Genomic DNA, 12889 nt, shown 5'->3' with positions numbered 1-12889 from the left:
ACAGGAAATATGATCTCTGTTTTTAAATACGTTCAAAGTCACAAGCACTGGAATGCAGTGTCATTGCCATGATTCTACAAGTGACAAAGGGCAGTGTGTGACGCGTTAAAATGGCTTCCAAGTTGCTCTGGTTGTGAGGTCACGCAAGTTGTTTTTATCGACATCCAGCAAAACTCATCTTCAATAAACTGTGGATTAAAGTGTTGGAGACTGTGCCGCATCAAAGAGAATTTAGGATCTCCTCTGTACTTTTGGGTCCACATCCCATTTTATCATACAGCACATCCATTCCATCATGTAGAAATAATTTCACTTAAGATGCAATTTTAAAAAGGGATTTACTGTTAATTCCTAGTAATTTGCTGACAGACACCCTCTGAGATGATGGGAAGCAGGGTGAAGTCTCAAAATATCATAGGAGGACTCCTCACTATAAATTTGTATGCTAAAGTTTATCAATAGTATTTTTGAAGACATGTATGCAACTCACTGAATAAGCTCAAGATACAGTAACATTCTTTGAATTATTAACTGATAATTCATAAAATAAAGAGGCTTTATTCAGATCAAAGATTTTCATCTAACAAAATTTGGCATCTGGGTTTTTCCATATGGAGGTGGCACCCCGCCAGCTTTAAGGTCAAAAATATATCTTGCATGTGGAGCAGCTTAAAGAGCAAAGTGAAGAATGGTCTCTCAGTCTCTCGCCTACTCTTTGAGTCCATTGCTATGTGCAGTTATCAGTAAACATAGATATAAATACATCTATATGCAGCATGCATAAAATTTTGAGAAGCACGTTTTTTCAGTGACTTGTCACTTGCTTGTAGTCCACATGTTAATGTATAACTCCACATTTTTTCTGATAACTCCTCTGTTATGGGATGCATGGAGAAGCAGTGTATGGAAAACCATGGACATAGTGGAAAAGTAGGATACCTGGTGACACACTTTACTAATTGTCTAAACTGGACACAACAAATTGCAAACCCTCCATAAATGTATTTGCTTGCAGTTTTCTGATCTTTATAAATAATTGCACGTAAATTTACATATATAATACATTTTCTGTTAGTACAGTACCACTAGACATAACTTGACTGTTACCATGGTAATACGAAAATGACGACGATGACGATGATGATGTCATGCATGCTGTGTCTGTTTCTTCATGTACCAACAGCCTCTGGTGTTGATTATATTTTATGAAATCAAACTTTTTATTGCATTCTTTTCTGTATGTCATTAAGTTTTGCTGATGTTATGTTGCAAAGCTTAATGCTGTACTTAATTAATAGTGTTCCACTTCACATATTTTAGTCTTTAATTTGCTTTCTACTCAGTGGATGCTTGGAGAGGCTCCAACCCCCTGTGACGCTAAATACAACTAAATATGTGTTCAAGCACTCAGTTTTGTGTGTGTTTAGGTCTGTAAAGCCAGTCCTGGTTTTTTTTTCTACTCGTTAAACCTGCATTAACTGCTTTGTTTTGTCTATTTGGAGCCAACAGAAACAAGTTATAAACACAACACAGACATTTTATCACCTTTGAAGTTGATATGGTAAACTTGTTAACATACAGTTGCTTATTCACCCATCCAACGGACATGAAGCAACATTAGCTTTCATTTGGAGTTGTGTTATATAGCAACCTGGCAAATGTAAATCCAGTATTTAACTTCCTTTTAGCCCTGTTTTTGTCTCTACCAGGTCTTTAGTGAAAAAACTCTTTAGCTGCTACATGCTCTACCATGCTACTAGCTAGTCGCTAACTTTGCTTGCCATTACGTGCTGTGCAGGTAACGGACAAATTGTTTTTTGGGCTTTTTCAGGAAAAAGTAGCCGCGCGCTGTGGCTGAGAGAGAGCAGTGAGATTGAACCGAAACAGTAAAGTTGCGGGCCAGAAAACCAAAATAATGAGCTGAAAGACTCTAATACATTATTTTACTTTCTCTCAATACTCTCTAAGACAATTTCAACTCAGCTAAGGCTGTTATCATCAATACTTCATGTACCTCTTTCAACCAGAGTTGGAACTGCCATGGGATACATCTAGCTTAGAGTCAATAAATATCTTATAAGTGAAATGGAGGGTGAGCCTAAATATCTGAAGAGTACAGTAGACATCTGTCTAGCTGTGTTTAACTTTAAACTGAAATATTTTATACATTAAAGCTCCAGCTGGAGGTATGCAAAGTGCATATCCTGTCCTGTATACAGTAACTTATATATGGTGTTTGGAACATTCATGAATGTAGTGTCTCTGTCCTGCTTTTTATTGCTCTGTACCACTTCTTCTTCATAAACATATTCATATATATATTCACACACACCCAGCCTAATGTGCATATACACAAACAGAGAGACCCACAGTATACAGTCCTGACTGTGATGTTCATTCTCATTCTGTGTTTATGCTTAACAGTAAACAGACCATCCATTAAACTGTAATGAGGTAAAAAGGAAAGAGTGGAGAGGATAGTAGGGGACTGAGTATTGCTTCCATATGAAAGTGAAATTTCTGGATCGAGAAAGTGAACTTTACCTTTGTGGCCTCTCAGGGCTTCTGCCTCCCACATGTGAAGGTCCATCCTAACTTCTGTTTCTGTAACTTCTTTCTCTTATAAAAAACACATACACATAGGTATATCTATTTTCGGTATTAATTGCTGGTAGTGGTCAATGAGACTTGTCTGCAGTCTCGGGCATGTGCTCATCCAAGCACGTCTTACAAAACCTGCATTTGTTTGTGGATTCCATGCTCTCATCAGGCATGTCAGATTGTTGCCGCCGTCTCCCACTGTGGTCTCACACATCAACAGAACGAGGAACCGCTAGGAGACAAATAGGAGGGCGGACAGGCCAAGCCTAAGTACAAAAAGCGACTTAATGGGACTTATATGCATGACAGGAATCAGAAAGCGTTGCCTGCTGACACTAAACTAACATATATTCTCTTTTCTTGTGGTTGAGAGCGTCTTACTGTTTTCTAATTAGTTGCACAACCATCCACCCGCTGCTATGAGAGGACATATGTTTGTCCTAAACAAAGCTGATGTGACCATTCAAGTATTTAACTCTAAAGGGGACTAACAGAAGAGATAAATGTATTTGTCTTGTATTCGTTTGCTATAGACAGTTGCAGCTATCACTCTTTAAATTTCTTTAGAGAAAAAATCACTATCATTCAATTTTTCAGCCTTCTTACCTTTACTATCTCGTTCACACATCTCAAGCATCATGAAGTGTGTGTGTGTGTGTGTGTGTATGTGTGTGTGTAAATGCTGAAACACTCATGGGTCAGTCTATAAGTAACTGCTTTTACATATGACTTTGCTTGCACTGCCTCTGCAGATATTAGCTTAACTTCCTGTGCAATCATGAAGTAGATTGAACACTTTCTCTGGCAAAGCAGAGGGAGGTTTACTTTTCTAATATATGTGGGTCTCTGCTGCAGCTACTGACCATAATACAGTTGTCTTCTCTTCATTTCCCACAGCCCTGCACAATCGTAATGGAGTCACACTGATGTTTTCACTTATTTTGACTGATTACACCTCTCCTTGGCACTGATTTACATCAGTCCCACTCCTCTGTTTAGTTTACTTGCACATGTCAGGGTGAGATATATTGCACATTTACCATTCTTTTAAATATATGGACTTTGGTGACATCAGCAGACTTCCAGCATAGTACTCAATCTCAACCCCTTAATTTGACCACATAAGTAAAAAGTCGATCAGACATCAGCAGCAGATTGGGAGTCTTCACTGACACCAAAAACAGTGGTAACATTACTCTAGTGCTCAAGTCTGTACATTGGCATCCTCGGCGTCAAAGAATTGATTTTACTGCTGTTTAAAAAGCAGTGAATGGTTAAGGGCAAAATACATCTCTGATCTGCTGCTACGTCATGAACTGTTCAGACGTCTGAAATCATCTGGGAGTGGTCTCCTTACTGACCCCAGAGTCCAAACCAAGCACTGAGAAGCAGCATACAGTTTTTATGCACCACATATCCAGAAAAATCTCCCAGAAAACTTGAGGTCTGCTTTTTTCAAATTAAATTTGGAGATATTTATTCATATCTTGAACTGCACTGTAATTGTGCTCTAATTTTGTCCTTCCAGTTCAATCTATTTTATTCAATGTTAGCTGATTTTTATCACATATTTTACATGGGCAGCTGTGTATGTCCAAAGCGATGTACAAACGAAGCACAATCCAAGCCACAGCGGATCAGTGAGAAAAAGTGCCACAATCCTCGCAGATGCATGAAATAACATATAAGGGGTTGGGGTGTTATGTCTTCTCATATGAAGAACTTTGAATTTTCATGTTCTTGAAAGGTGCTACGCAAATAAACCAGCCTTGCCTTAACAAGGTCTGTGTGAGTTTCCACTCTCTTTAAATGAATGATTCACTTTAGGTAATGCAGCATATAGAGTGAGTAAGTAGCAAGTAACAACTTAGAGTGTGTGATGAAAGAAAGAAGATCCAGTAGTGTATATTATGTATCCTTTTTTTTTTTTAGATGAATACATCTCCATATTCTACATAGAGCTTATCAAATGCAATGTGAAAAGGTTCTGGCTGAGTGTAACAGATCACCTGTCATCATTGTTTAATGTACAGATTCCAGCCATGTGTTTTCTTGGAGAGCAACATGAGCATGTCAAGCAAAAGCAAACACACAGACAATCTTAATGGACTGGAAAAAGCAGAAAAAGGACTGTTACAGGATGGGTAGTAATAATAATATATAGACTTATTATTAGCAATGGAGCAAGGAGCAAATGTCCCCAACATAATCATATCGGACAAAGTGAATTATGCCCACATATGAAGTCATATAAAATCAATAATGTTTTTTATGTTCTGTTGTATGCTTAAATCAAAAAATAAATGACTAAAAAAAAGTTTTTAAATCAAAAAGCATACAATATTCAATACATTCAAAGTTTACCGTCTGCTGAGTATAGCAGGAGTTCAGCCAAAAGTAGAAAATACACAAGAGATGCAATAATTAGATAAGGGTAAAATGTCGCCATGGGTAAAGTGTTATACGATAAGCAGTTGTTAAAATTAAAATACAAAACTTCACCCCAGTCTCACATGAGTGAGACTGGGGTGAAGTTGATGTGGTAACGGATACTGATGATAATAGCACCACTATGCAGACAGTGTAAAATGTGTGAAGTCCCATAAGTGTGAAAACAGTGGTGCCTATAATTAAGTGTTGTGAGGCTGATAGACAGACAGTTTCATTGTTAATAATAAGTCCGTATATATTATTGTTATCCATACTATAAAAGTTTGTGAAGTTGTGACTGTCCTACCATCACTGTGGACTGTGTCAGTTAGTCCAGTCTCTTCTTAATCACAGAGTTGATGGCAGTAGCTACACTTAGTATCATGTGTGGTCTCAAATAAGCCTAAGTAAGTAAATTAGTAACTATGAGAGCAGCTCTGCTATCACCTGCTGTGTATGTGCTCGTGTGTGCACAGTGCTGTTTCAGCACTTCAACAGTCTCTTAAGAAAATCCAGAATTCCCAAATCAAGATGTTCATCGTGTGACTGTTTATAAGCCTTTCTGAATGATCTACAATAAACTACTGCTGAGAGCTGGAGGATTTATGAACCTCCTTGCATATATTCAGCTTTTGTGTGTGTGTGTGTGTGTGTGTGTGTGTGTGTGTGTGTGTGTGTGTGTGTGTGTGTGTGAGTTCCATTTTTGCCATGAAAATGAGAAGAGGGAAAAACATTTAAGTGATTCCAATGCAAGGGTAAAGCTTTAATTGAAGCCATGTGGGGTCAGAGAAAGGAAATGAGAGTGGTAATAAAGTGTAATAAAGTTCACGTTTTACAGGAGAGGCAGTTTTGGCTCCAGATTTCCAGTATTACAGACTTGTGTCTTAAAAGTCCCAACACTGCACCCTCATCCAGTACTACAGAAGAGATCCCAGCTTTGATGCCGTATAAAGCAGAGATTTTGATTCTGACAGGGCTTGTTAAAAACCCACAGTGCAGATCCTGTCATCAAAATAGGAGGCAAAAGAAAAGAAAAGCCATTTGCACTTTGAGTAGGAATATAGTCAAATGCGAAAAACCCCATAAGCCAAACCTCTGACATCCCGCTGGGCCATGTGGACCTGGCCACGAACTGTTAATGAGCGACCTGTTGGATTGTGAGAAGAAAAATAACAGCAGAATAGTCCAAATATCTATCACATGCACAGCTTAAATAGGAATGGGGTGACTCCGCAGAGTGGTATGTCCGGGAAAGCTACGGGTTAATTTAAGACTAGGAGCAAAACCTGTTGCCAATTAGGAGCAGTGAGCTCCACATGTGGGCTCGACGTAGCCATCTCCAGAAGGGGCAGAGGGGGCAGAGACCGCGGTGCGCGCAATGGAGACAGGCTGAATGTCTGTGCAGTCACTTGTCCAACCGGCAGTTTCGGGTTTGGACACTTACAAATTTGAGGGTTTTTTTTTTTTCCTCTTGAAGAGATGACCAAGCAAGATCTACAGGACTGAGGGACCGGTGCGCAGAGGGGCCACCATTCGCACGTGGCCTGTTTCCATTTTCACCGTTGAGCATTGCAACATGGCACGAGTCTCTACCGTATTCGTGTTCTTATTCACATCTATACTCGGCACGTGCAGTGTCTCTGAGATCTGCCGGGGGACGCACTGTTTCTCTGGCCAGGACTGGAGCAGATCGTGCGTCGGCGCGCACTGCCAGGGGCGCCTGGAGGCAGTCGCTTCCAGGCTGCAGTTTCATCACTCTGCACAGTCCAGACAAGGGCAAGCCTACCCGAGTTACCAGCAGGATGCTCATTTCAGTCATCAACAAGCTCAGAGCGCGCCCTCGGCGCCGTACATCCTCCACCCTCAGAAGGGAGGCTTTGCGCAACAAACGGGTACGGATGGCACCAGAAGAACGAACCCGAGGACCATCACGGCGGAGGTGTTTCATCCTGGCTGCGCCGGTGGGACCTGTCCGACCACCGTCTCTCATCGCCAAGCGAATGATGACAGTGCAACACGGGAGTGCAAAGGGATTGGATGTAAGCTGCCCCTCCGGATGCGCCAGAAGCCCAAGCCTTGCGTCGGAGACGGTTGCGGTCCGCACGGAGGGGAGGACGGGAGAGGGAGCTCTTCTCCGGTTCATGTGACGGACAGAGCAGCACAGTTTCTGGATGAGCTTCCAGACTTTGGGTCGGAGCGAGGGGCATGGATACAGTTGACATGTGACATGAAACCAGGTCAGTACCAGTCTGAAAATGCAAAGAGCGATAAACTAATCAAATTCAAACTGCAGCCCTCGCAGTGAGAAAATCACTTAAATGGTTGTGTAATAGTTTACTTTCTTCGCTGCAGGAACCAATGAGGTTCCCTCAGAGGACGCTCTTGTGCTGCAGCTGCAGCTGTCCAAGAGCCAGGAGAAGCTGGTTGAGGCCCTCAGGGGCCAGCAGGACGAGGTCAGGGAGCTGCAGAGGCTCCTGAGCGAGCAGCAGGGGACGCTGGTCAACCAGCAGAGAGAAATACTGGATCAGCAGAGGAGGATGTACGAACAGATGGAGCAGGTGAGGCTGCTGTGACTGATGATGGGGGAGATGTTCATAGTTATGGTTGTGGTTGTGTTATCGAGCAGTGATTAGAAAAACATTAAAAATGTATTTAGATGAGGTGGATGGAAAACACCTGACTTATGGAAGTTTTATTTTGTTAGATGATACTGACCACAGACCTCCCTGTGGAGGATCTATTTCATGAGGGGATCAGAGGTAACAAAAGTTCTGTACCATACTCAAGTTGAAATTAGACCATTCGAGCAGACTAATAGAATAACCATAGAACAGTCACACATCTCATAGTTTACTTCGTATATTCGTAGGTCATGGTGGTTGATACCATGATCACACTAAAGAAAAGTTTTTACTTTTCTGTATTCTGTTTTCTACGTTCAGGTGAAAGCCCAGTATGACACATTGATGGACGGCATCAAGCAAACATCTTTCCAGAACCTCCAGGGGGAGCTGGACAGTCACATGGAAACCTTGAGCGGGCAGGTCAGAGCCCACCAAGCACAGCAGGCTCTCTCTTTGCACAAGTTGGACATGGAGGCCAGCGTGATGGAGGTGAGCTGCAGGTTGAATCAGGAATCAAGAAACAGCAACCTGACTGTCAATATGATAAAAGATCTTTCCATTCTCAGAGACCTAAGTAATTTGTAAATAAAAGCATGGGGATGAAAATTTTGGAAGAATATGTCTGTTTTTTGATGTTGTTTTTTTTTTTAGTTTAAAACAAACTGTATATACACAGATCTACTGCAACAGTATGCACTGCACTATAGAAGAATCTACAAATTTTTTACATTCATACCAACATGAATTTCACATAACGATTTCTGACATAATGTCACGAGTTTGATAACATAAACTTTGTCTCGTCTTAATAAACTAGTGTATATGATATGGATTGGACAGTAAATCCGTAAATCAGTTCAGTTCATCTCTAATCACCACATGGACGTGTTTGGTGCCATCAGGTGGATCGCTCTCTGTTTGCCTGTGGCAGCTGTGGCCCTGAGGAGTACTGTGGCTTCAGCAGCGGTCGTCCTCGCTGCGAGAGGTGCACCATCTGTCCTGCCGGCTTCTTCCTGGTCGCCCAGTGTTCAGTCCACGCCGACCGAATCTGCCAGGTTAGCGCTGCTGTCTTTTTGCCGTATGAAATGGCCAGGAAACCAAAACAATGAGCTGAAAGACACTATAAAGTTCCGCGGAGCTGACGGGAGCTGCAGAGCCGCGTGATTTTCCGACCCCTTTTTCACACACAACTACTCAAATGGTCAAGTACTAGACATAGCTGCAATAAAAATGATTCAAAGTGTCAATTTATTTATCATTACAGGACAGAGATGAGTGCCTTGAAATAGCTGATCTGTGTGGAGATCAACAGAAGTGTGTCAACACACCAGGTAAAATGAACACTGAGGACTTGCTTTGTAAAATACCAAAGCTTATTGTTGCCAACATTCCCTTATTTTCTTTTACTCCCCTTGCTGAACAACTGACTGATTACTTAGAGCCAATGCTTTCAGAAATTGAAGTAAGTTATGAGCTGACGTGTTTTCTTTTCTGATGTGTTATCACCAGGTGGATTCAGGTGCCAGGGCATGACGGAACGAGATGCCAACTCAGGAATGTGCAGCCGCGGCTACTTCTACAACTCGGATATGGATGAGTGTCAGGCTTGTAATGAGTGTGACGGAGAACCCGTAGCTTCACCCTGTACCTTCACCACAGACACCATCTGCTCTGGCCCTGCTGCCGGTGACAACGCCCTGTCTCTGTCCTGGGCCGGAGATGTGAGTCTGCCGGGGGCAAAAGGCCACGCCCCGGTTCACGCCTTCCCTAGCGTGCAGCTTCACATCCAGGGAAGAGGTGATGCAGGACTGGTGTCCGTTGAGGACGGGCTTCTGGTGCTCAGGCAGCATGGTCTGGTCTGGCTGGATGAGAATCTCTCGGTGAGCCACGGCTGCCGCAGCTTCATCCAGGTGTGCCTGCGTATGAACAACACTGACGGTTCTGAGGGTCAAGACCTCAGTGGCGTTAGGGTGGAGCAGCGGGAGGGAAGGTCGCTCCAGAGTGTCAGCATCAGTGGGGTAGCAGAGGTCGCTCCGGGTCATTTGATCTCCCTCTTCCTCCAGAGTTCCAGCCACCACTGTAACCAAAGCAGTGAGGGTCTGCAGCTATACGACCCCTCAGCAGCTCCGCTCAGCCTCCTGTGGCTCTCCCATGACACGGGCGCTGTTGCCATGACAGCACAGGCAACGGTGTCCACACACTACCACACAAACTATCGCCCAGTCTTCCGCACTACCTCCACCTCAGACCCTTATGTTGTGGTGCTGACTCATGATGGCCGTGGGATCCGTTTTGCTGAAAGCGGCACAGTGCGTTTTGTATTCCAGCAGGCTTTGTACTCCATGGGCCAGGCCTGTGTGAGCGAAGGCTTCCAGCTGTTGGCGTACCTCAACCATAATGGAACTGGAATGGAGCTGTGCCGTACCTTCAAGCCAGGCGTCCACTACCGGGACACATCCGTATCTCTGTCTGGAGCGGCTAAAGTTGGTCCCGGGGACACACTGGGCTTTGAGATCCTCTCTCCTGCTCAGTGCAATGTTCGCTTCTTTAGCGACAAGACAGGCATCAGCACCCTCAGTTTGGTTTGGGTCCCCACTGCCATTTCTTCCTCTCTGTCTGCCTCTGTGGCTCACACTGGCCTTCCTTCAGGAGCTGTCCGAAACAAGCCACTCTTCTTCCACCAGACCAGCGCCCAGGTGTCCCAGATGGGCCTCCTCGGGAAGGGATCCACAGAACAGAGACGAGATTTTGTCTTCAGGGAGAGTGGCTCAGCCAGTGTAGCTCTAGATCTCAAACTCATTCACTCCTGCAACTTGGTCAAGGTGACTCTGCTCAGGCGAAGTGATCCAGAGGGGTCAGGAGGAGGCAGGGAGGCGGAGGCAGGGAGGCCCATCCCTCTGGCCCAGCAGGTGGGTGGACAGATGCCAGAGGGAAGCCAGTGGGCCAGTGTGAGCCTGCGGGCGTCCTTCCAGGTTCATAATGGCACAACGGTGTTCTTCACACTGGACTGTGTACGTGGACGGGTCAACCAGATCAGTCACCAGACAGGAAGTGGAGTATCAATCCTCTGGGTGGCAGCATAATAGAAGAAAGACAAAATTTTCCTCTGTTGTTTCTTTATATGGTTTATAGTTCAATGGACCAAATGTTAAACCATTTATCCCCCTATAAATGGACTAATTTCATTGGCTTTTTTTTTATAGTAATCACTCGACATTTTGGAAAATACACTTACTTGTTTTCTTGCTTAGAGTTAGAAGAGAAGATTGACACCTCTCTCATTTCTGTGTGCTATAGCCCGCAGCCAGTTAGCTAAGCTTAGCATAAGGACCGCTAACGGGGGGAAAAGCTAGCCTGGCTCTGTCAAATGGTAACAAAATATGCCTACAAGGACCTGTAAAGCTAAATAATAAACACGTTATATTTAATGTATTTAATCTGTACAAAAAGCAAAGTTTAAAAGCAGCAAGTTGTGGTTTTATGCCAGTCTTTGTGCTAAGCGAAGCTAAGATAACTGTCCTCTGCCTGTAGCTTCATCTTTCATCAACATTTTAAGTTAGATCTTCTCATCTAACTAAAAAAAGCGTATTACCCAAACGTTGTATTATTCTTTTCAGCTGCTTAATTTTGTAGTGACTAGCCTGCAGCTAATTTTACTTTTTTTAAAAATTATTTTGCATCTAAAAAGAAGCTCAATATGAACTATTATTTAAAAAATGTAGCATAACCCATCAGTCACCGTATTTATATAATGCAAGTATTAGTAATATGTAATGATTTCTACAATAGTACAAATAATGGCTCTAAGCACCTTTTATTCACATGATAATAATATAGGACACAGTTTGGATTTCTCTCATGCAGTTTTCTGCTTTTTTATTTTTAGGAATTCCATGTGTTGTATTTATCTGTCTTTTATTTATGTAATTGAGTTAGTCTGTTAAGGTGAAAGCACCTTCAGATCATTCTCACTCCGACTACAGCATTTTCTGCTGTCACCAAAAGTGGTTGTATGGTACTGGTTTCAGTCAGTCGGTTTGTTTTTTTAAATGCATGTGTTTCATGTTAGCCTGCCATTTTCTAATGTGAATATCTACTGCATGCCTTGTTTAATGACCACTTTCTGCATATTATGGACTTAAAGAGAGTCATGTGTTTTACTAAGACCAGAAGAGCCAGCATTATATTCTAATTATTAACACCTTAGGATAAAGTTACTGTTTGCTCAAACTTAGCTGTAATAAAGTGTATATTTGTAACGTTTGTATATGTTTTATAGTAAATCCAATAAAAATGAATTTGTCTTACCAGATATTTTGCTGCCTCTGTTTAAGGACTCAGCTTGGTGCGGTCATGTAAAGTGAAACTAACTTTTGGTAAAAATAACATATTTTTTCTCTCACAAAAAAAAAACAAAAAACTTGAACTGTTTAGTAATAAAACATACTGTTGCTCATTTCAATACGATCAGGGGTTTTACTGGTCTGGTATGACCAGTAGTTTATTCAATGGTGGCTAATATTAGCTAATATTAGCATACATTTTTTAGGGATATTGCTGTGTAAGCAACATTCCTGAGTTCCTTGACTTACTCGTATGTACTTATGCAACTGCCACTACTATTATGTTTTAGTTTAATTTACCAGTATTAGCATGTTTTAGCATTAGCAACTAAAGTAGTTATTGGTACACAGCTGCTAGTTATAAGTGTGCTTTATTAGTATAAGTAACTACTGCATTAACATGTTTCATCACAAATCTCCCACACAGAGAATTTAGAGACTGATGGTCTTGCATGTCTTAATCCTATTGTGAGCCTTTCCCTACATGCTTCACCCAGAGATGTGGAGACTGAATCGAACATTGCCCTTTGGCAGAAGCTGCCAGGTGTTTTCTATTACACATCAAAGAGAAGAGAGGTTCTTTATCATGAATTTAAATAGTCGAAATTATATTAGCCGGGTAGTTAACCTCTTAATGGCCTTGCCTTCCACCAACAGCTTTCTCATTCTGAGAGCGCTGCACTGCTTTGGCACAAGATCAAAAAGCATATTACAATCCTGAGCATGCGTTCTATGAAAACCAGTCGACCAGTTGATGTTATTATTCCAACCTTTGAAGTCATGACCTCCAGGTTAGTGTGCGCTATAGATTATTCAATAAATCATGACTTTTAGGGGGATTAGTGCCATTAATATGCAGGTTTGTGTCTTGACGGTGCTTGCATGGAGTCT

This window comes from Xiphias gladius, chromosome 14, assembly GCF_016859285.1.
Source record: "Xiphias gladius isolate SHS-SW01 ecotype Sanya breed wild chromosome 14, ASM1685928v1, whole genome shotgun sequence".
NCBI classification, from domain to species: Eukaryota; Metazoa; Chordata; class Actinopteri; order Istiophoriformes; family Xiphiidae; genus Xiphias; species Xiphias gladius.
Note: the sequence above shows the minus strand (reverse complement) of the source record.